Source organism: Cervus elaphus, chromosome 20, assembly GCF_910594005.1.
Source record: "Cervus elaphus chromosome 20, mCerEla1.1, whole genome shotgun sequence".
In the NCBI taxonomy this organism is placed as follows: Eukaryota; Metazoa; Chordata; class Mammalia; order Artiodactyla; family Cervidae; genus Cervus; species Cervus elaphus.
The window spans coordinates 113,594,883-113,618,810 of NC_057834.1; the positions used below are offsets into that span (position 1 = coordinate 113,594,883).

General features: G+C 38.5%; 1 pseudogene across 1 annotated transcript in view; it reads right to left on the bottom strand.

The window, feature by feature from the left end:
• The window catches only part of LOC122676802, an 87,463-nt pseudogene that overhangs the window by 7,049 nt on the left and 56,486 nt on the right, over positions 1-23,928 (bottom strand). The window contains exons 4-6 of the transcript XR_006335643.1: positions 21,828-21,980; positions 10,256-10,373; positions 4,631-4,760 (exon numbers count right to left, since the gene is read on the bottom strand). The product of XR_006335643.1 is annotated as a sterol carrier protein 2-like (transcript). The remainder of the gene's footprint in view (positions 1-4,630; positions 4,761-10,255; positions 10,374-21,827; positions 21,981-23,928) is intronic.

The following is a 23,928-nucleotide window of genomic DNA, read 5'->3' on the forward strand; positions in this document are numbered from 1 at the left end:
TATTTCCAGTCTAGAAAAACCAGTTCCCTTGTAGATATATAACATCAAAGAGCAGGGAGGAAAAAAAAGCTAGCAAATTGAGATAGCTGGACTTGATTTACAGTTGGATTAGATTTTAATATTCCAAGAAAGAACTCCTAGTGACTTTAGGAAATAAAGTGCTGCTGCTGTTACTATACCAGCACTTACTGAGCTCTCACTATGCTGAGAACCTCACATACCTGGGCTCATTTGATCTTAAAAATAAACCTATAAGGGTGAGAGGGGTCAAACAACTTGCTCAAGGTCACACAGCCAGTAAGTGGCTGAGCTAGGTAGGGAAGCAGATTCCTGCTGCCAAAGCCTACACTCCCAGCTCCTAAGTTACATGGCTCTTCTCATTACAGGAAAAATACAAACATTCAACAGCTCAGTTTTCACTGGGCCTTCACCAGTTCATCAGCATCTGATGCATCCCAAATGCTTTCTCAGCTCCCTGTGTCCTTTTAAAGAATCACAGGCAATTCCAATGCATTTAAGCAAAATTAATGTTTAATTTGTAGGTTGGGAAGGAAGTAATGACTTACTGAGCACTTACTATGCTAGGGGCTTTACATACCTTGTCTCATTTAATCCCCACAACTGCTCCACGGACAGACAGTATTCTCACCATTTACTAGGTGAGACAATTGGACTCAGGAAAAGTTTATATCTAATGAATGACAAAGCCAAGGTCGGAACCCAGGTTTGGGTATCTCCGAAGACTATGCTTTTTCTCCTGTACCTTGGGGATGGGAGACTCTGGGGCTTTCTATATCATGTTCCCCACAAAGGGGCAGGGTTGAGAACTCAAGTAGGTGCTGAGGGGGCAGACTATAGGAATGAAAGAATAATATGTCACGTTAAATTAATCAACGTTGGCTTCCTGGAGACATGCTATGTGAGTCGTTTCAAAGGAGAGGAGGGAGAGGCAGAACTGATAGAGAAGCACCCAGGCAGCAAGAAAAGAGTATGAAAATGTACAAAATCTAAAAGTCCTTGACACAGCCACCTGTATCATTACCAAACTCTTAGAATATAAGCAAGTGAAATACATTTAAGCAAATCTTACTATGTTTGCAGAAAGTAAACCTCTCAACAGTATGTACATGTCAAAAGAATTAACAATTCTCTTTCAGATGTCGGTTCAAACTAGGACAGGTTATTAATGCTTTAACATAGCTGATCTCTAACAAATGGTCATTTGTTGGCTGATGTAAAAAGAGCTGGCAATTTCCCGTGGCAGCTTTTACTGGTAAGTCCATATTTCAACGCCACTCCCGGCTGCCAACAAGTATCAGTTTCAGCAGAAATTCAGAGTAAAATTCCTGCAGGTTTGGGATGGGGCACCTAATGTGGGGAGAGCTCACTGCCAGAGTCCATATACAGAGAACATGGTTTTTCTGAAATTTTTATTACGTTTCCATAAGCATATAACCTTTCAAAACAAACAAACACTGATAACAAAACAGGAAAAATTTTCTCTAAAAACCACATCTGTCTAAGTATATCAATCTATAATCCTGAAGTAACCATTAACCTTCAGTCATTTAAAAACTCGGCATTATTTCCCAAAAGACCTTTTTATTTCTTGAAGCTAGAATCTAAATGAAACATTAGTTTTTCTTCCTACATTATGTTAGATGGCAGCTCATAGAATGCAAACATAATTATGTTTCTGCCCACTCATTTTGAGAGAAAAAAAAAATACTGCCCACACCAGATGCCCTCACTGCTGCTCAGCTTTTCCTTCATTAATCTCTAGTTAATTCCTTATTCAACAGTACACATAACACTGCTCTTAATATTTTCTCCAAGCTCTGAACTCTATTCTAAGAACTCTGTCAAGCTCCTCTGTACCTCAAAATGCCCCTGAGTATTTATCTACTCTCTCAGAGAAAGAAGTATCCATCCCTCCTTGCTAAGGCTGACCCTCCTTCCACCTGTGTTCATGATGTCATCCTCTCCTCCAGGACCTTCTTCAATTATGTTGTGGTAATGAACTCTGGGCTTCCCCGGTAGCTCAGCTGGTAAAAAATCTGTCTGAAATGCAGGAGACTACCTGCAATACAGGAGACCCGGGTTTAATCCCTGGGTCAGGAAGATCCCCTGGAGAAGGAAATGGCAACCCAGTCCAGGATTCTTGCCTGGGAGATCCCATGTACAGAGGAGCCTGGTGGGATATGGTTCACGGGAACTAAACTACCACCACGAATGAACGCTACCATCTTTGACAGACCTCCTCCTACTTCACAGCTTCCAGGTACCATCAATTTCACTCCAAACACTCCTGGCAACTGCCATGTAACAACGTCCTTTTTTCTTACTGCCAACACTTGGGCTATCCTTTTTGCTTAAGTTAAATGGTGGTATCATCCTTCCTCCTAATTGCTCTCTCTGCCTCTGATTTCTTCCTTTCTAATTCATCAGGTCTAATACAGCAACTTCATCCTCTAAAGGGCAGTTCTGACTTTTTTTTTTACTACTCAAAAAGTTTTAATGGATAGATTATATATCAAATCACTTTCAAAGTTCATAGGATAGCCCTCTAAAAAGCTAGTTCTTATCCTTCACATCTCTTAACTGTACCAGGCTCTCTCCAAGGACAGAAACATAGCATACAATATAGCTACCATTTACTGAATGCTTACTAAGCATCACTCATTCATTCTGCTGTTCATTTTTATTATCTATTTTATTGAAGGCCTACCAGGTATCAGATATTATTCTAGGCACTGTGAATGCAGCAGTGAACCTAAGAAGCAAATGTTCTGCCTTCATGCAGCTTACATCCTCAAGTGGAGGATGGACAATAAGCAAATAAATAAGATACAGTATATCAGATGGAGGTAAGCACTACAAAGAAAAATATGTCAGAAAAAGACAATAGGGAATGGTAATGAGGTGTGATTTATAAGTGTGGCCGGGGAAAGTCTCACTGAGGTGACATTTGGGCAAAAATCCAAAGGAAATAAAGGGACCAGCCATGAGGATAGCTGAGAGATGATAATCCCAGGCAGTAGAAAGCTCCTGAACTGGGAACACCCCCATGTTCAAGCAATAGCAAGGAGGCCAGTGTGACTGGAGCAAAGTGAGGGATATGTAGTAAGAAAGAGAAGATTAGGGCCAATTATGCGGCGTGATAGTAACAACTCTAACTTTTACTCTGTGAGTTGAAAGTCACTGAATGATTTTGAGCTGAGAAGGGTCAGAATCTGACTTTGAGTTTTAAAATGATCACTCCAGCTGGTGTGTGTGAAGAAGAACCCATAGAGGGCAAGGTCAGAAACAGAGATCAGGCAAAAATGATGACGGACCAAGGCAGCAGTAGTAGAGGAAAGAATTTGCTGGTGGATTAGACTATGGAGTGTGAGAAAAAGAAGAGTCAACATAGATGCAAACTATTACATTTAGAATAGATAAACAAAAAGGTCCTATTGTGTAGCACAGAGAACTATATCCAATCTCAGGGATAAGCTGTAATGGAAAGGAACATTTAAAGAAGGTATATATGTATAAAATGAGTCACTTTGCTATATAGCAGAGATTGGCACAACATTGTAAATCAACTATACCTCAATTTAAAAAAACAAAAAGAAGAAGAGCCAAGCATGACCTCCAGGATTTTAGACTGAGGAACTGGTAAGACAGAAGAGCAATTTACCAAGATGGAGAAGACAGTGGAAGGAGAACACAGTTAAAGGGGAGTGAGAGGAAGATCAATATGGTTTCAGACATATTAGCTTTGAGAAACCTATTAAGTATACAGGTAAACTCGTTAGTTAAGCAGCTGAATATATACCTGGAGTTCAGTGTTTGAGTTCACAATGAAGATACCTGGGAGTCATCAGTGTAGACATGGTTTGAAAAGCATGAGATTAGATAAGAGCCCCAAGGAGTGAATGTAGATAGAACTGAGCCTTAGAGCACACTAACATTTACACACTTAGAGATGAGGAAAAAAATGGGAAGAGAGGCTAAGAAGGAACAGCCAATAGGTAGGAAGAAAACCTAGAAGAGTAACATTATAAAGGCTGGGAATTAACCACTGAAGTTAGCAGCACAGTGGTTACTCATAACCTTGACAAGAACAGTTATGGGGTAATGATGAGCTGACAAAAGCTGACTGGAGTAGGTTCAAGAAAGCCTGGGATGAGATGAAATGGAGACAGTGGGTACAGTTAGGTCTTCTGAGGACATGTAGCCATACACTGAACCATGCGCTTCACAGGTTAATTAGGGGATCATTATTTCTCTTAATCTACAGATGAATCCTATGAAATAGGAACCATTTATTATTTCCATTTACAAATGAAAGAAAACAAAGCTCAGAGAAGTGAAATAACTTTTTAAGGCCAAAATCTGTGAGTGGCAGGACCAGGACTCTAAACCCAAGCTTGTCTTAATTCCAAAGCCTAACGCTAGCAACAGTGATGGAGCCTCACAATCTTTGGGAGGAAACAGACAGGACCTATCCTATTCCCAAAGATTCCCCAGTGCTTGACAAGGTTCTGTATCTAAAGCCAGCCCTTCTGGGGCCACCAAGGCAGGCCCCCATCTTCCTCTGTGAGCTTGTCAGTGCTCCTATCAGTGAGGTCATCACCACACTGACCTGAGTTAGGCAGCACTGATCCTTTGCCGTTCTTCACGTCCACCACTCAGGTGGCTTCTTTACCCCCAGGGCCATCCTTCACCTTGAAGGCAAAAATACCACCAATTTTCTTCACAAACTGCTCTCCTTCCTGGAAAGAAAAACAACACAGAGTTATATTAAGTTCATTCCTCTGGCTTTCTCCCCAAATTAAATGTTTAAATAGATACATGACGTGAGCGGCTGGATCAGCATGCAGTCCCCAGGCTCCCTTAGGATCTTTCACCCAGAAAAATCCAAAAGGCAACTAGGCAGCAACTCCTTCATCCCAGATCGTCTGATGAAAATGACTTTCTGGATACAACTGGTGGAAGGACAAGGGGAATGGGGGAGTGGGTGGCACAGCAGCACTTTCTATTGCAATAGGCTTCATTTGTCTCAATAATGTCTGAAAAATTCACTCTGGCCTCTCAAAATGTAGGAACCCTAACTCTTCTATTTTATTTTTGTCTGTTTGCAAGTAAATTTCACATTTACTTGCAAACTTTCACATTTAATTTCGGTGTTCACAATCAGAATTTAAAGATAAGTGATTTAACTGATTTCCTGGGTTTGTATGAAGAATTATACGAGTAATATCCCATCCATCAACTACTTTTGGATCTTGGGAAATGAGGCTGGAAAAATAACCTCAGATCCATATCTCTGTAGGGTGGTTTCCTTTCTCCTTCCTTCTCCTTCCAACATCACTATCTAATTTTAGAACATACTTAACAGCTCCCCAAAAAAACCCATATCCATTAACAGTAACCCTCTACCATTGCCATTCTCTCCTCCTTCTAGCCCCTGGCAACCACTAATCTACTTTCTGTCTTCATTGACTTGCTTATTCCGGATATTTCACACAAATCCAATCAAACATATATGTTCTTTTGTGACTGGCTTCTTTCACTTAGCATAATGCTTTGAAGGTTCATCCACACTGAAGCATGGATCAATAATTAAATACTTTTCATGACCAAAGAATATTCCATTGAATGGACACAGTACATTTTGTTTAGCCTTTCATGTTTGATGGCTGTTTCCCCTTTTTAGCTATTATAAATAATACTGCTATGGACTTTTGTGTGTATGTTTTGACATGGACATAAGCTCTAATTCCTCTCAGGCATATTATTTAGAAGTGAAATTTGGATCATAAGGTGATGTTAACTTTTTGAGGAGCTATCAAACTGTTTTCTAAAGTGGTTGCACCACATTACAATCCTACCAGCAATCAATGAAGGTTCCAATTTCTCCACATCCTTACCAATATTTATGTCTGTCTCTTTTATTTTGGGATTCCCTGGTGGCTCAGACGGTAAAGAGTCTTTCTGCAATGTGGGAGACCTGGGTTTGATCCCCGGGTTGGGAAGACCCCCTGGAGAAGGAAATGGCAACCCATTCCAGTACTCTTGCCTAGAAAATCCCATGGATGGAGGAGCCTGGCGGGCTACAGTCCATGGGGGTTGCAAAGAGTTGGACACGACTGAGCAACTTCACTCACTCACCTTTATTTTAGTCATCTTAGTGGGTGTGTAAATCTTTTGCTTCTACATAGATAACACTCCTGAACCTATCTAGAATCAACCCTGAGTCTTAGGAGTTCAAAGAAGCTATTATAAAAATATTTAATGCAGACCTACTTATCTCAACTTCCCTGGTGGCTCAGACGGTAAATTGTCTGTCTACAATGCGGGATACCTGGGTTTGATCCCTGGGTCAGGAAGATTCCCTGGAGAAGGAAATGGCAACCCACTCCAGTACTCTTGCCTAGAAAATCCCATGGATGAAGGAGCCTGGTGCCCAGGGGGTCGAAAAGAGTCGGACACAACTGGGCGACTTCACATACGTACTTATCTCAGTAGCCATTGAGGCAAATCTTACAAGTGAGTGTTCTGAAATCGACTACCAACATTTTCTAGTTAAGTCAAGAAACCAAAATGACTGTCAGATTTTTTAAGTGAAGAAGAGAAATTCTCTTATTTTGGCTTCCCTTAAAAGATCTCACACAAATTATTTTAAGTTAACATTATGAAAAATTGATAACAATAATAATCTTTTGGGGGCTATAAAGTTTTCAAGAACTTTTTAATAAACATTATTTCTTTACTTTCATGAAACCCTGAAAGTAGTTGGACAGGTATTAATATTCTTCATTCCCACCCAACTTCATAAACTCAGTTCACATGCTAAGTCCTTTGGAAAGGCTTTTCTGTCTCCACTGGACACTTTAATAGCTCTTTGCACATACACCCACGTGTAAGTTTCTTGTTTGTTTGTTTTTTTTTCTGGGAAAATTTTTTTCTTGTCTGCTTTCCCATTTAACTCTACATTCCCTGAGAAACAGGGACATATGACAAGTAAGGCAATACAACCAGAACTCAATCTCAGGTTGGTTTAACTTCAAATTGAATGCTCTTTCTGTTTTCTCATACCAAAGGCAAATTAGCTTACATCAATACTTCCAAACTTTAGCCCATAAAAGTAGTTTCTGTCACCATACATAAATTAAAAGAAAGTTCAAAGTCTTTTCCACATTCATTGAAATCCTTTGTCCTTCAAGGTTCTGTGGAGGTAATCTAGAAAAGTAGATTAGTAATACTGGTGTGCTGGACCACCCAAAGAGCCAGACCTCCTCTGGAAGCCAATGACCCACGAACTTCCAGCTGCATTTGTGCCATCTGTTTGCACAAGGCCTCAGGAATAGTTATGGCAGACACCACCAAATTAGAGCAGGAAAACACAGCAAACATTTAGGGATTCTACCTGAATACTTGGAAATTCTTCCCACTTCCTTAAGATGGATGTAGATTAATTTTGCAGTTGCTGTTACTTTTGAGAACCAACAGATCCTCTTAAAAAATCATATCCTTTGGTCAATAAAACATTTTCACTTGAAGAGGAAATGAGAGAGGGTAAGGAAAAGGACAAGGAGGACAGAGTTAAAAGGGTAAAGAAACTACACATCTCTTGCGAAACTGGAGATCACAAATACTAAGAAAGTTCTAAGTGCCTCCTTGCTTGAAGAAAAGCACTTCTTTCTGGTCAAGGAGTAGGTCCTGTGGTAAACTGAATAGGAACAAAAAATTAAGACAGAATTCAAAGAAGGGCAATGGGCTACTGCTAATGAAGACAAAAGTGGAAATAAAATCTCCTGCCAGGCTTCTTTTGCTAAAGCAGAAAATGTATGAATTGACAAAAGATTCCAATACTTTCACTTTCTAGTGCTGCAAACATTTAGGAAACTGACAATCGTGGGAAGGAGAGAAAAAATAAGGGGACAAGGTCCACACAAGAGAGGTTATAGAGGGAGAAGAACTAAAATGGGAGCAAGAGGCATACATTTGCAAAGCTAAAAAAGACTGTGAAATAAAAACAACACTGTTTTGTTAATTCTAGTAATGAAGTACTCAGTCACTGACATACAGCCATACCAGATACTCTCTAAACTTTTTTTTGGACAGAATAATGTTGGAAAAATGGGACAACCTGGTAGAAGGAACTACTCTATGGGTTACTCTGCAGGCAAATATTGGTGGCATGAAAAAGACTTTTTTCAGGCCTTGGAGAATCCAACTGCATTTTAATGGAGACTTGTAATAAAATAAATTTAAAGAACAATAAGGAGATATAATTTCCTACTATTGAGAAATATTAAAAAAAACAACAACAACAGCCAACAAAGCACTGGGGATAGAAAAAAACTTATCTCATGAATTGTCATTGAGTTTGTAAATTAGTACTCCTTTTTTTGTGTGTGGATATACTGGCAATTTGTATCAAAAAGCTAGACATACATATCTGACAACCCAACAATCCCCCCTTCTAATTATTTGTGCTAAGCTGATAAGGGCATTAAATACTTAAAGATAAGTGCAAAAGGAAATTTATTATACCTTTATTTTTTGCAAGATTTAAATACAACCTGATGTTCATCAGAGGAGGCTAGTTAAACAGATTATGATATCTATATTCAAATGTGTACTATGGGGTCATTAAAACTGATGGTAAGGTTTTATATTTATGGGCAAGGAATATACTATCAAGAAATAAAAGCTGGTTGTAAAACAACAGGTAGATCAATGCAATTATATCCTTGCAAGATGGTGGCAGGATAGGTTTGCAAGCTGCTGGGCCAGTGCCTGCCTGCTAGGAACAATCAGCCCTGGCCCTCTCTACCTGAGGAAGACTGGTGATCATTATGAAAATTCTAGAAATGCAGGGGACTTTGTCAAGACACGTCAGTCACATTAGCTCTCCAGTACAATCACACCCACAGCACAATCACCTTAAGATGTTAAGAAATCCTTTGTGCTACAATAAGGGAGTTTCGAGACATGCACAATGGTTGTCTTCACACTGCTCCCCTAACATAAGTGAAATGTACACCTTAAATGTTTTGAATCATATTCTTTATTTCAGCCCACTAGTCAGCTTCATAGATGGGTAATTGGAATTACATGACTCTTGCTGTAACTGTACCTTGTTGGTCACAAAATTAAAATCAATTATGAAATTCCAAGATGCCTTTAAGTTTGAAACTATGAAGTAGTGTCTAATTTTGCCAAGAGAACAACTCTCTTTTTGGAGGAAGAGTTACTATTAGATTGCTCTAGTATGATTATTATCTACCAAGAACTGATTATTGTACATAAACACAGGTCCACATATGTAATATAAATTTAAAAACTCAACATGTATTGTATGATCGTACTTTTGTGAAATTGTATGTTCATATACACAGAGAGCTGTCTGAAAGAATATCAACCACTGTTAACACTTTAGTGAGTCATTTCAGGAGATTTAAAATTTTTCTTCTTTGTATGTTTCTGTATGATTCTTTTAATCAGTTCTTTTTTAAAACAAGAAAAACAGATTTTAAAACTTTGAGACTTGAGCACAAAAAATTTATTTTTAAAAGGACTTTCGATATTAGGTACCTTTGCGTACATGTGTGCTCAGTCCTGCCTGACTCTTTGTGACCCTGTGGACTGTAGCCCACCAGGCTCCTCCGTTCATGGGATTATCCAGCTAAGAATATTGCATTGGGTTGCCATTTCCTCCTCCAGGGGGTCTTCCCAACCCAGGGATCAAACTTGCATCTCCTGTTTGGCAGGTGGATTCTTTGCCATTGGCAGGTGGATTCTTTACCACTGAGTCACATGGGAAGACCCATTAAGCACTTTTAAGGCTCCTTTAAGTATTATTCTTTTGAATGGCTCTAGGTAAGATCTTTTTATTCAGAAAGAAATCACACCAAAATAAATTAGAATCACTTTACATAACTGAATCCTGAAGATTTATAAATTTCTGAAATACACTCTTACCAGAATTACAAGAAAGCTATAACAGACACTGAAAAATGTAAAATACACTGAATATTTGACAATATGATACAAATTTTCAACTTATACCACTTCATGGAAATACCCAAAATCTATATCTGCTTCTTCTAGCTCAGGGTCCTCCTGGTAGTATTTTACATAAATTGAACTTCCATCTTCTGATAATATGATATAAATTTTCAATTTGTATCACTTCATGGCAACACCTGAAATCTATATCTGCTTCCTCTAGCCCAGGGCTCTCCTGGTAGTATTTTACATAAATCATACTTATATCTTCAAGCTTCTTCTCAATCTCCATAAAGACAAGATCTACCTTAAATTAATCAGCTGCAGAGCTGTTTGGAGCAGCCTTAATTTGATGAGTTTTAAAAGAACTGTGGAAAATAATCGATTTCGATCCATGGAGTCACACAGGTACTAGGTTTTTTTTAACATTTATACAGTAAATGTTGTATAAATGTAGTAATTTTCAAAAACCCTAAGAGAGATGCTGTAACTCTTACCTAAAGGAAACTGGTATTGTCAAAAAAAAGCTTAAAAAAAAAAAAAAAACCCACAAGATTTTCTTCCTATTTTTTCAACAAATACTGGGTGCTCACTAGGCAGTAGGTATTGTCTTAAAAAATATGAAAAACCAACAAACTTACCCTCATGAAGCCTCTGTGCCAGTGGGGGAGACAATGAATATGCAAAAAAAATGAAGAATATAGTTACTATGAAGAAAATAAAGCAGGTTAAGGGAATATAAAGAAAGCATATTTGTGTGTGTTGGGTGGTTTATTTTAGATAGCCTAGTCAGTCAGATGGGCTTCCCTTGTTGCTCAGCTGGTAAAAAATCCACCTGCAATGCGGGAGACCTGTGCTCGATCCCTGGATTGGGAAGATGCCCTGGAGAAGGTACCTAGCAGAGACCCTCAGTTCAGTTCAGTTCAGTCGCTCAGTCGTGTCCGACTCTTTGACGACCCCATGAATTGCAGCATGCCAGGCCTCCCTGTCCATCACAAGCTCCCGGAGCCCATGGTAAAAAATGACAATCATGACTATCACAAGCTGCAGAGGATCACGTGTTAGATGACTCAAAGTTTTGTGAAAGATGAAGGCACCTTAGGATTTGTAATTCCTCTGAAATAATACAAGCATGCTGGTAGTGGTTGGCCTAGGATTGGAACAACAAACACCAGATGGATATACTTTTGATGGAGTCAAGAGCCTAGCGGCTGCTCAGTAAGCAAAACCTTTCTTTCCTTCTTTCCCTACCCCCTCTCCTTCCTTTTCTCTTTCTCTCTCCCCACACATCCTATCCATTTCTCCCTTCCTTTCCCTTCCCTTCTATCATTTCATGCATGTTTAATGACTGCTTGCCACATGCCAAGCCTTGTTTGAGGTACTGGGAGTCTAACGGTGAACAAGTGAGACCCAGTCCCAGTCCTCACTGAGTTTTTATTTTTCCAGGAGAAAAAGAAGTAAACACACAAAAATAATTGCAAGTATTAGAAAACAAACAAAAAGAGAAACCTACTCTAGGTAAAGCACTCAAGAAATGATGTCTCTGAGCAAGTGAATTTAAGCTAAGACCCAATTAATGGAAGAAAAAGAGCTAGCCATTCAAAGAGGAAACTGCAAAGATCATAAGGGAGAAAACAGTTTGTTATGTTAAAAGAAAGTAAAACAGGACCAGTTACTAGAGTACAGTTAATGGGGGGAGAATAGCATGAAATGAAATTGGAGAACTGGGCAGGGACAAGACCATGCAGGCCAAACTAGGGAATTCGGGAACCCGCTAAAATGATTAAACAGCAAAGTGAAAGTTTGATTTGTGATTATTCTTACAACAGTGTGCAGTGGCCAGGCTGGGATGCAAGAACTTAGGTGGGGAGAGAGTTATGAGGCTGTTGAAATGGTCCAGATAGGAAGTGGTGGTGGTCTGGACTACAGTGGAGGCAGTCTGCCAGTGGAGATGGAGAGAAGGAAGTGGATTCAAAATATATTTTGGACATAGGATCCATATGCCTTGCTGCTGGGAATGAGGGAGATCTAAGGGGGAGGGGAAAGATGAAGGATGATGTAGGAGTTTGGCGTGAATAACTCAGGGGATGGTAGTGCCAAAAAGAAGAATGCAGTGGGAGTGAAGTAAAATCAAAGTTCCATCTCAGGTACAGTCAGCATGTGATGCTTGTGAGACAAGAAGGCGGCACATCTGTTCTCAGCCTATGTCTTGCATAAAATGAATATGATGTTATAATACAAAGTTAATGCTCATATTCAGAAGTGGTCTAAAGGAAAGAAAAGTTTAACTGTAAATTAAATGCACAATTAATTAAAACTGTAAATTAATTTGGTCACAGTTCTTAAATATGACCTCTCCTATTCATTTTCATGGTCCCTATTAAAGACTAAACATCTCTTACCCACACTACTACAACTATTTCCTAAGGATTCCTCGCCTCTGGTCCCTCCATCACTCAACTCAAAGTAATACCAGGATGATCTACCTAAAGTGCAATATAATCACATAAGCTTTTGCTAAAACTCATATTCTGCAGGATAAATTTCAAACTCCTGAGCACAGCATTGGAAGTATTCCTAAACTTTGATCCAATCTACTGTCACCTGTGTACTGACTCTGCCCCTCCACCCAGGCACAACAAAATAATCTACCCTCTACCCACAAGGACCACCATTCACCAAATCTTGCATTTTCAAATCTCCAAACCTATGTACAGGCCTGGGATGCCCTTCCTCTACCCTTCTGCTAGACCGTCCTAGTCATCCCAGTTCAAAGTTAGGTTCTTCAAACTAATTTCTTCCTCTGGGCTTCTGTAGCATTTTGAAAAAAGTATGTCTGCCTTTCCATATATACTCAGAGGACCATACTTAGGGGCCTAGGTATGAAGCAGCTACTCCATCAAAGTTAGCCAAACAAGAAACTAAGGAAATCAGATTATGTACAATGAGTACTTAAACCTTCACTTGAAAATTTCATTTGCACCATCAGAGTTAGAATTATTTTCCCAACTTTGGCCTTTGAAGTGGGTTATGTTCTATCACTAAAACTATCAAAACTATCTTCAGTACTTCAAGCCAATTTCTTTCAGTCATTAATATATCATCTGGATTTTTTCATCCTCTGCCTTCTCAGAAGTATCAACTGGAGTTTTGTGAACAATTCTATCTCCCAATTATTTACTCTCCTGAAAGTAAAAGAACTATGAGAATTCCATGTTTATAACAGAATTTATTGCCCTAAATGCATAATTTTCTATTCTGAGCAAATTAGATGGCTATAATAATGTGCTGACTCTGGTAGCTCTTTATAGTTTGGCTTTTATTGAGGGTTTTCAACTCCAAATATGAACTAGATGGAATTCCAGAAGATGATACAGAACAAATGAATCAGATTAAAGCGGAAACAAAATTCAACATCTTTTTATTTGATTCAACTCAATAAACATTTACTCAGTATGAGGGAGATCTTCAAACACAAGGGGAGAAAAAAAACACTACAATATTGTAAAGTAATTAGCCTCCAATTAAAATAAATAAATTTATATGAAATAAAATAAAATAACAATGTTAAAAAAAAAAAAAGCACAAGGGGAGAATCAAAGTCTTAGATCTCAAAGATTTGCCAACTTAAAAATGCACAATGTGAAAGCTGTAATTAAGTTTTATTTGCAGCAAAATGAGGACTATAGCCTGAGAGACAGCATTTCAGATAGCTTTGAGAAACTGCTCCAAAGCAGGGAAGGTCAGTATATATGTGATTTTGGTGAAGGGGAAGTACATGCAATCAAACACTTACTTTTTGCAGGTTTCTGCTACTCATGAAGGAGCAGTCATCACCATTAAGAATTTTTGTGCTTTTCTAGATATGAGGTGATGCAAGAACCGGGCTCATAATGACTTCTAAAAATACCTAAATATCTGAAGATCTGTTCTGCCAATTTTTCCCAGGGCACAGAATGCTTCATCTCTGCTCTCCACCCTGAATTCCTTTCAGTGGGTGTTGAAAATCAGCTGCTGTAGCAGCACATGATTTAATCCTTGTAGAGGTAGATGGCAAGTGCCCATGACAAATGCCAATTTGTAGGTTACAGGGCTCTCATGGTTATAAATTTGACCATGTTTCGGGAGGCATTTCATGACCATTTCATCCCATGGTGCTAGAAAGGCTCATTCCTAGGTCTGGTGAAGATTTTGCTATTAGTCCACTCAATGTGCCACTATTGGACTAGATCTTATTTAACAATAGTCAAAGGTCTCCAGACCACCTGTCTTACTAGTCTACTATGATCCAGGAAAAAAAACAAAAAACCCTCTTATTGTATCTACCCACATCTAGAGTTATACCATTACAATCATTGGCCACATATAGAACTATATATTTTGTCAGAGGCTCAGTCACACATCTGGTAATGCAAAAAACAATAATCTTGTAAAACAGGCAAATCCAAATAACATAGCATAACACAGATAACAGTACTTTTGGGCTGGTGGTTCAGACAGTAAAGAATCTGCCTGCAATGCAGGAGACCCAGGTTCAACCCCTAGGTCAGGAAGATCCCCTGGAGAAGGGAATGGCAACCCACTCCAGTATTCTTGCCTAGAGAATTCCATGGACAGAGGAGCCTGGCAGGCTACAGTCCACGGGGTCACAAAGAGTAAGATAGGACTGAGTGACTCACACACAACACACATAGCAGTATTAATAAAGTCATAAGCCAAGAACTTTCATTAGGTGTAGTCCAGGGTATCTCCAGGTCATCTGACTTATTCTGCTCTGTTCCAAGCCTTATCTTTCAGGGAAATGATATATTGGCACTGTCCATAAGGCTCCCAGCCCAACTTCCTAGTGTTATTAGGCTGGTTATCCTTAGTATAATTTAACTGATCCCAAGAAAATAGGGACCTTAAAACTTAAATGACCATAGCCTGGTGTTAACCTCATAAATCCATTCCATAATTGTGGCAGGTTTTATTCCTTGGCTGAACTTTTGCTTGTTACCCTGATTAAGCTTGAGTAACTTTAGAGGGAAAAAATTTTTTCTATTTCTTTTTTGCCTGTGCTCATCTGTAGGATCTTAGTTCCCTGATCAGGGATAGAACTCATGACCCCAGCATTGGAAGTGTGGAGTCTTAACCAATGGAACATCAGAGAAGTCCAGAAAATTCATTTTTATGGCCAGAGTCAGAGCAAGTATTATCAATTGGCTAGGTGAGGGGATCCCATCTAGTAATATCAAGAGTAGCTTGAATAGGACTGAACTTTCTTTCTTCTAAAATAATTTCCTAAGGGCTATTCAATCAGAGCCTTGGAGGAGAGAAATCCACCACAGTAACACAAAAGTACTAACATAGCCAGCTAGCAGCAAACTCGACAACTAGATTGATTTTTAAAATTAGCATATGATCATGCTCATGATAGGAAAACATTTGATTCATATACAAAGTACCAAGAAGTTAAGAAAACATTATAAATGATCATATGAGTCAGGTCCAGGATCTTGGGCTAGCTGTCTACTTCTGATGTCTTCTTCTCATCCTAGTGTGAGTGTAGTTTCTCTTCATTTGATTATTGTTTTAAGGTAATATTGAGGTTGGCCATCTTCTCTATAGGCTAGTCCACTGTAAGGGTCTTTGTAAGTGGGAATTAATCCAAAAGTTAATTCCCTTCAGTCTCACTGTGCATGAGCTAGTTAAGAGGACCTGATAAGTGTCCTTCCATCTAGGTTGGAGATAGTCCTTTAAATTCTCTTTTCCAGTATGCACAACCCCCTGCTCATAGGTCGTGGGGCATCTGACCTTCATTCAAAGATAAATTACTGAGATAAGCTCAGAAAAAATTTAGAGTATCCTTTTAATAATTCAATTAATTTTTATGTTAATATAACATAATAACAAGGAACTATCCAGGAAGCAAGTCTTAGTAAATATAGACCTCCATTAATTAAACTGGGATTTAACATTCATTGAAACAATCTTTTTCTCTCTAAAATTACCTTCATTTCTACCAGATATAACCAAATCAAGACTAATTTGTTTGCAAAATAAGTCTGATCTCAATAAACTTGACCTGATTTATGATTTGTATAACTCTAATTGATCAAATGGACTATTTTTTGCTTTACTGAAGCTTTTTTTTTTTAAAAAAAACCAACTAATTATCAACTTATTAAAAAGGCTGATTTAGGCATTGGCAATGGTGACAGCTACCTGACTCCTGGCTTAATACTGATGGAAGTGATCTGCTCGACAATCTCAGAAGGACTGTGCAGGTCAGTGAGTCACTTATGTATCTTCATCTGGAATCAATTCCAAGTCTTAGAACCTTCACCACAAGGAGTTTTCCTTATAGTTATTCTCAGAGTCTTGGTAGGCATCCGAACAGGTCCTTTCACTTTGAGATTCTTTTCCTTTGCACCGCTGATCAGCAGCTAGCTTCTCCAGAGACCTCACACTGTGGCTGGTGAAGGGGATCCTAATCTGGTGAATCGCCACCTCTGGCTCCATGAGAGTCTTGCTGGTGCTTTAAAGGCCATGGCTGCAGAATGGCTTCCTGACTGACTTGGTCTTCGGGGAGAGTGAACAGCGGTGAGGCAGGAACAGGGGTGGGTGGCATGGGCTCTGCTGCAGTGGCAACCAAGTTTTCCTCAAAGAGGTGCTTTGCTGAAATTTTTATAAGGAGTCCCAGACTGAATTTTTAAAAAAGCTTCTCAGGGCTAGGAAAGTCACGACAAGGGCTTGTCACAGATTTGTCCAACAGATCTAGGTGAATTCCTTCCTTTCCATGGTTCCCAAAATACCTGGAGGTTTCCATACCTGCTAGTGAGGTAGCCTTTCTAATTTATCTGATGAGGCTGCTGGGAACCCAAGAGTTTCCAGTCTCTGGAGGGAGCAGATAGAGAGAAAAGATAATGTTTAAATTCTGCTTACAAAGATATAATTTACCAAATTGCAATAAGTCATAATTATTTTGAGGGGAAGGTTTTCCTTTTACCTGGAAAATAAATATTCAAGCCAGTAATTTTTCAGATACAAACCATAAAAATTATAACCATATTCACCAGTTCACTAAGTCCTATGTAGCTAATCCTTTTTGCTAAAAATTTTATGAAGTCATCAGGTTTTCCATTAGAATTCTTTCATTTCTTACCCAGTTCAGCATTAAGGTCTGAAAGTCAGAGCACTCTAATTACCCAGAAGTCCATTCTATACATCTTGTTATAAAGGGAGTGTTTTTGCAAAGGTATTAGAATAAAACCATAATTGTCTATAATGATAAAAGACTTAAGAAGGCATGTTTAAAATCTGATTATGATGCAGCTGACAAACTGTTATATGCTGTGACATATAACACTTTAAGATAACGACTAAATTTATGACTGACAACATTTTACTAGGTTTCAAGCTTTAGGAATTTCTTCTTTTTCTAAGCTTTAGGAATTTCATAAAATTTATAGAATATCTATATTAGTAATATCCACCATACAAAATAACCTAAGAAGATTTATTACTCATTTGATAATACTTCCCATGTAATTGAATATATCAAATGAACCTAATTAGTTGAATATCTCTCTTTAGGATATTTCAGGGAGATTCTGAAGCATCCTAAAGTTGACTAGACATCAAGAGGACTTCATTAGAATTTTATACAGGAAGTTTTGTCAATAAATATCAAGAGAGTTTAGAACACTCAGACAGACAGGATCACAGGTCACTGTGAAACAATAGCTACTCACTTAATCAAAGTAACAGTAAAATATTTCAAAGGCAAATACAGAACAGATCATTTAAAAGGTAGGGAAACTTAAAATCTGTTATCAAAGGCAGTTTGACATCTTAAGAAAACTTGTTTTCTTAGCAGAGAGAAAATGCTGGATTTAAGTTTTTCACCAATTTACTTTTAAAATTCATTTACTCAATTAAATTTATTTTAAACTTAGTCAATCCTGATCACACACAAAACTTTTCTCAGGGTCTACCTTCCACAAGTCTACCTTCCAGGGTCTACCTTTATCACTTTCTGCATCCATCAGTGTATCACTGTATCACTTTCTCCATCCATCCAGAGATAGCCAGCTCGAAGTCAGACCTACCTCCTTTTCCCTTATGCTACAGTGCGCGTGTGCTTAGATGTGCTTAGTCACTCAGTTCTGTCTGACTCTTTGTGATCCTTTTGGATTGTACCCTGCCAGGCTACTCTGTCTATGGGATTTTTCAGGCAAGAATACTGGAGTGGGTTGCCATTTCCTCCTCCAGGAGAGTCTTCCCAACCAAGGGATCAAACCCCCATCTCCTGTGTCTCCTGCAATGCAGGCAGACTCTTCACCCACTGAGCCACCAGGGTAGGTTACCTCCTTTTCCCCTAACAAAATGCAATTCCATTCCTCATACCTTCTTTACAGAAAACATTCTACTTTCCTACTGTATACTAAAATGTTCCCTTTATTATTTTTGTCAGCTTTAATTACATGTTTAAATTAGAGGTCTCAGCTCTTAAAATCTTGATTTCTTATGAAACTGAAGGTGTAAGCAACTATGAATTGTCCTTTACATTAGTATTATTTAGGTTGGTGAACATAAATAAATACCAGTAATAATTTCTAAAAACATTTGCTTTCTTATAAAGAGCATAACACCAAGAATTTTCATTAATAATAGTCCTAAATGCCTTTAGTTTCTCTGTAAAAGGAAGCCAATGTTCAGAAATTAATGTTTCAGTACCTTATTTTATGTGGGAATGACCTAGCTATTCAATAAATTTCAATCACTTAATTTAGCACCTAGAATTGCAAGTTACCAGAATCTGGAGAGACTATTTTAGATAGACATTCTGAAAGCATAATTATTTTTAATAGAGTTTATCTAAAAGCTCTTGTCTCATTTACATTTTCTTTCCTTAAAAGTTTCTTTACATCAAGTTACTTCCTTTGCTGACAAATTTGCTATGAATACAAGAAGATTCTATTTAACTTTTATCAAACCTAGGCACAATCAAAGGATTATACTTAATGTTGATGATTCTAAAGTCATGTCTATATTAATTAGATCAACAAACTTAAACATTAATACCAGATATTCATTTATTAACAATACTATTTCCCAGTTCATGTGAACCTGAAATTAATTCTGGCCAATTATCTCCTATACTTTTCAGAATTTATCTAAGGACTTAATTTCCTTGACTCCAATTAAGTAGAACTCATTGACAATGAATTTGATAATGTCATCCAAAGGTAAAAGCAAAGATAATGTACACATGAACATATAGACAGACATAACAAGAGATCTCATAGCTAGCTTCATTTTCTAAACTTAGTTATGAATCAGATATCACAATATAAATATACACAATATAAAACTCACTAGCTACAAGTAGCAGAAGGAATAAGCTAAATTTAAAAAAGAATTTTTTTTCTGTCCTTTTTTTCCCCTTCAATCAGATTCTGAGAGCTCTGGTCTAAAGACACAGGGAGAGAAAATCAAGTTTTCCTATTAGGACTTGTTCCCTCAGGGCCAGAATTCTGAAGAGATAATTTTTTTCCTTCAAACTAGCTTTCTTTAGGGGTTGGGAATTAAACGGAGATCAGTTAACCTTCAACTGGCATTGTGTATTTAATTGGCACAATTGAACACTCTTAATTTTCATAGAAGGGCTTCCATTTTCATAGATGCCCCCTTTTATTTCTTTTTTATGGTCTTGAAAATTTGGTTAGCCAGTAACAAAGGTGTGTGTTGTAACACGGACCAATCTAGATTGTGTCTTTTGACTAGACTAGCTAAATCCTTATCAAAGCCTTCTAAAAAGGTGGAGTCAAGCAGAAGATCATTTTGTTGATTAGAGAATTATTCAGGTATCAAGCCAGAATACTGCTTATATTTTTTTCAAACTTTTCATAATAGTCCAGAATTAATTCATCCGATCTTTGCTTGCACTGTTGAGTCTTTGTCTGATCAGTGGGTTTGGGGGAAAGTTCTGGAATAAGTTCGAGTAATTTCTGAGCTAATTCCTTGCATTCATTGTGAGCCTTTGATTCAAAATCCATTAAGGGGGTGTTCCCATTCTGCTTTCTTTATCCACTCCTTGCTTTGCCTTAGAAACTAAGAGCTGTATTAATTGATATAGATCTGAAAACCTTGGCTCATAGGTCTGGATATTTAACTCAAACTTCTTAGCAAATCCCAATGGATCCTGACTTGAATTGGGAAATTCCTTAGCCAAGGCTCTATATTCTACTTGGGTCCAGGGTGTGTATGTAAGTACCAAGGACAATTCACCTCTCTCTGTAATAGGTTTCTCCTTAAAGGGAATCACAAACACTTCTGATTCATTTTTTATTTTCTTTACCTGGAAGGAGAGAGCAGCAGGGAGCAGAAGAGTTGGAAGAGAAAAAGAGATAGCATCTTGGCCAGGCAATTTTGATAGAAGAGGATACTGGCAGAGCAGAGGGGGAGACAGAGTCAGAGACAGAGTGCTATCAGGTTTTGTGCTAGCTAAACTTCCCACTAACACCCCAGCCAGATTCATGTACAATATGCATGGAGCTCATGCTTGCAAGTACTTAATTAGGAAAACTATACTAAAGGAAATATCAATCTAAAATGGCCAAATTGGGGTTTTTCTGATATTTCAAAACTGCTGTTTTTGTGTACACTGTTAGAAAAACCCGATGGTAAGATCAAACAGACTGAAAGGAATGCTTATTTTGACTGGAATCTAGAAGCTTATAAATTATAAAAGGCTGCTAGCACTCTGTCTCTGGACTTGGGCAGAACTTAGAGCCTTGGCTAAGGAATTTCCCAATTAGTGTTGAAAGTTACCACAAGGTTAAAGAGAATGAAGATGGAAAATAAAAACAAGAACATATCATAATCAGACCATTGATGGCCTTGCCTGATCTCAATGGTGGGATAAGAAACTAAAGACATTTCAGAGTAGAAACAAAAGTGCCTCAATATAAAGGCTCATCATGAAAAAAAAAAAAGGTAATTAAGGTAGGGAGAAAAACAGAGCTTTAGAACACAGAAGATTTGAAGATATGAACTTGCTTGCTGACAGAGGGAAAGGAGTCAATAGAAAGGCAGCAAGGAAAAGAGTCAAAAGAAGGAGGGTATAGTTATTATTTGGAACAAAGTTACAGAAAATGATTGGAAACAAAAGGAAGCAAAGAAAAGCTGTGCCTTGGAAAGGAAAGGGGGCTTTTTCCTTCTGTAAAAGGATGAGCACTTCTCTGAGAGAAGAGTAGGGAAGTTGAGGGATCCTGAAAAGGCTTGGGAAAAAAGTGTTTGGATATTTGAGGAACACAGGCATTTGACAAGGGCAGGAAGTAAATCAGCAAGAGGTGAATAAAAAGGAGTCTAGCAGCAGTGAGGGCTTAGATGGATTCATAAACATAAATCTGCAGAGATACAATCAGCATATTTGAGGACTTTGTCCAAACAACCTCAGAAGCCTGGGACACTATGGGGAGAAAATAAGTTGTGGGAAAGGAAACCAAAAATGACTTGCCTAAATTAAAATTACTCAGGTTGGCAAGACTGAGATAAGTGTTCAGCCAGCTCTGGCTTCTGGTTCAACATTCTCTCTTGACTATGCTGCCTCCTTTTTGAATAAAATTTTCCTAAGGCTGGTTAAGTTTGTAAGTTAATTGCCATCTTTAAAGTTTTGAAGCCATGCTATTAAAGCAAGGGTAATGAGATACTTGTTCTTTGGGTACTAAGACAACAAAAGCAGGACTTTTTCTTTTTTTTTTAACATGTACAACGTCATTGCTTGTGAAAAATCAGAAGGGTTCATTGCCAGACAAAACTAGAATGCCACTTACCTGGCAGCTTCAGGAAAGCCCATCTTGTACAGCGTGACAACGGCAGCTCCTCCAATGCCTGTATTATGCTGCAGAGCACCTTTGCACCGGGAACTTGCCTTTTTCCGGCTTCCCCTCTCAGCTGCCAGCAGAGTTCAGCACACTGAGCCAGACCTAACAAATCGAACACAGAACAGTCAGATTCCCTTGGTTTAGAAACTGCCCATACCAGCTTTCTCAGGCAAGACAAGGGCTAACATTCAGTTGTGACTTTTAACTAACCCAGTTTATTCGCTCAAGACTATGATTGCCTAATAACTTCTCTTAAAACCCTGGAAGATTTGTGCAGCTAGCTAATTTTTCTCCCTGAGTAATCTCTTTATTTAGACAATAGTCAGGCTTAAGAAATTCCATGTGTTGTTGTTGTTATTCGGTTGCTCAGACATGTCCAACTCTTTGCGATCCCATGGGCTGCAGCACACCAGGCTTCCTTGTCCTTACCCATTTCCCAGAGCTTGCTCAAACTCATGTCCACTGAGCAGGTGAGGCCATCCAACCATCTCATCCTCTGTCAGCCCCTTCTCTCCTGCCTTTAATCTTTCCCAGCATCAGGTTTTTTCAAATGAGTCAGTTCTTCACATCAGGTGGCCAAAATATTGGAGCTTCAGCTTCAGCATTAGTCCTTCCAAAGAATATTCAAGATTGATTTTCTTTATGATTGACTGGTTTGATCTCCTTGCAGTCCAAGGGACTCTCAAGAGTCTTCTCCAATACCACAGTTCAAAAGCATCAATTCTTCAGTGTTCAGCCTTCTTTATGGTCCAACTCTCACATCAACACATGACTAATGGAAAAACCATCACTTTGCCCATACAGACCTTTGTCAGCAAAGTAATTTCTCTGCTTTTTGAAATGCTGTCTAGGTTGGTCATAACTTTTCTTCCAAGGAGCAAGCATCTTTTAATTTCATGGCTGCAATCACTATCTGCAGTGATTTTGGAGCCCAAAAAATGAAGTCTGTCACTGTTTCCATTGTTTCCCCATCTATTTGCCATGAAATGATGGGACCGGATGCCATGATCTTAGTTTTCTGAATGTTGAGTTTTATGCCAGCATTTGCACTCCCCTCTTTCACTCTCATCAAGAGGCTTTTTAGTTCCTCTTATCTTTCTGCCATAAGGGTGGTGCCATCTGTGTATCTGAGGTTGTTGATATTTCTCCCGGCAATCTTGATTCCAGCTTGTGCTTCATCTAGCCAGTCATTTTGCATGAGGTACTCTGCATATAAGTTAAATAAGCAGGGTGACAAGATACAGCCTTGACATACTCTTTTCCTGGTTTGGAACCAGTCTGTTGTTCCACATCTGGTTCTAACTGTTGCTTCTTGACCTGCATACACATTTCTCAGGATGCAGGTAAGGTGACCTGGTATTCCCATCTCTTTAAGAATTTTCCACAGTTTGTTGTGATCCACACAAAGGCTTTAGCATCTTCAATGAAGCAGAAGTAGATGTTTTTCTGGAATTCTCTTCTTTTTCTATGATCCAATGGATGTTTGCAATTTGATCTCTGGTTCCTTTGCCTTTTCTAAATCCAGTTTGAACATCTGGAAGTTCTTGCTTCATGTACTGTTGAAGCCTAGCTTGGAGAATTTTGAGCATTATTTTGCTATCATGTGAGATGAGTGCAATTGTGTGGTAGTTTGAACAATCTTTGGCATTGCCTTTCTTTGGGATTGAAGTGAAAACTGGCCTTTTCCAGTCCTGTGGCCACTGCTGAGTTTTCCAAATTTGCTGGCATATAGAGTGCAGCACTTTAGCAGAAGCATCTTTTAGGATTTGAAATAACTCAGCTAGAATTTCATCACCTCCACTAGCTTTGTTTATAATGATGCTTTCTAAGGCCCACTTGACTTCTCATTCCAAAATGTCTGGCTCTAGATGAGTGATCACACCATCATGGTAATCTAAGTCATTAAGATCTTTTTGTATAGTTCTTCTGTGTATTCTTGCCACCTCTTATTAATATCTTCTGCTTCTGTTAGGTCCATACTATTTCTGGGAATTCCCTGTACTCTTTAAATTTATCCAACCTGTTTTGGCAATATTGAAAGAGAAAACAC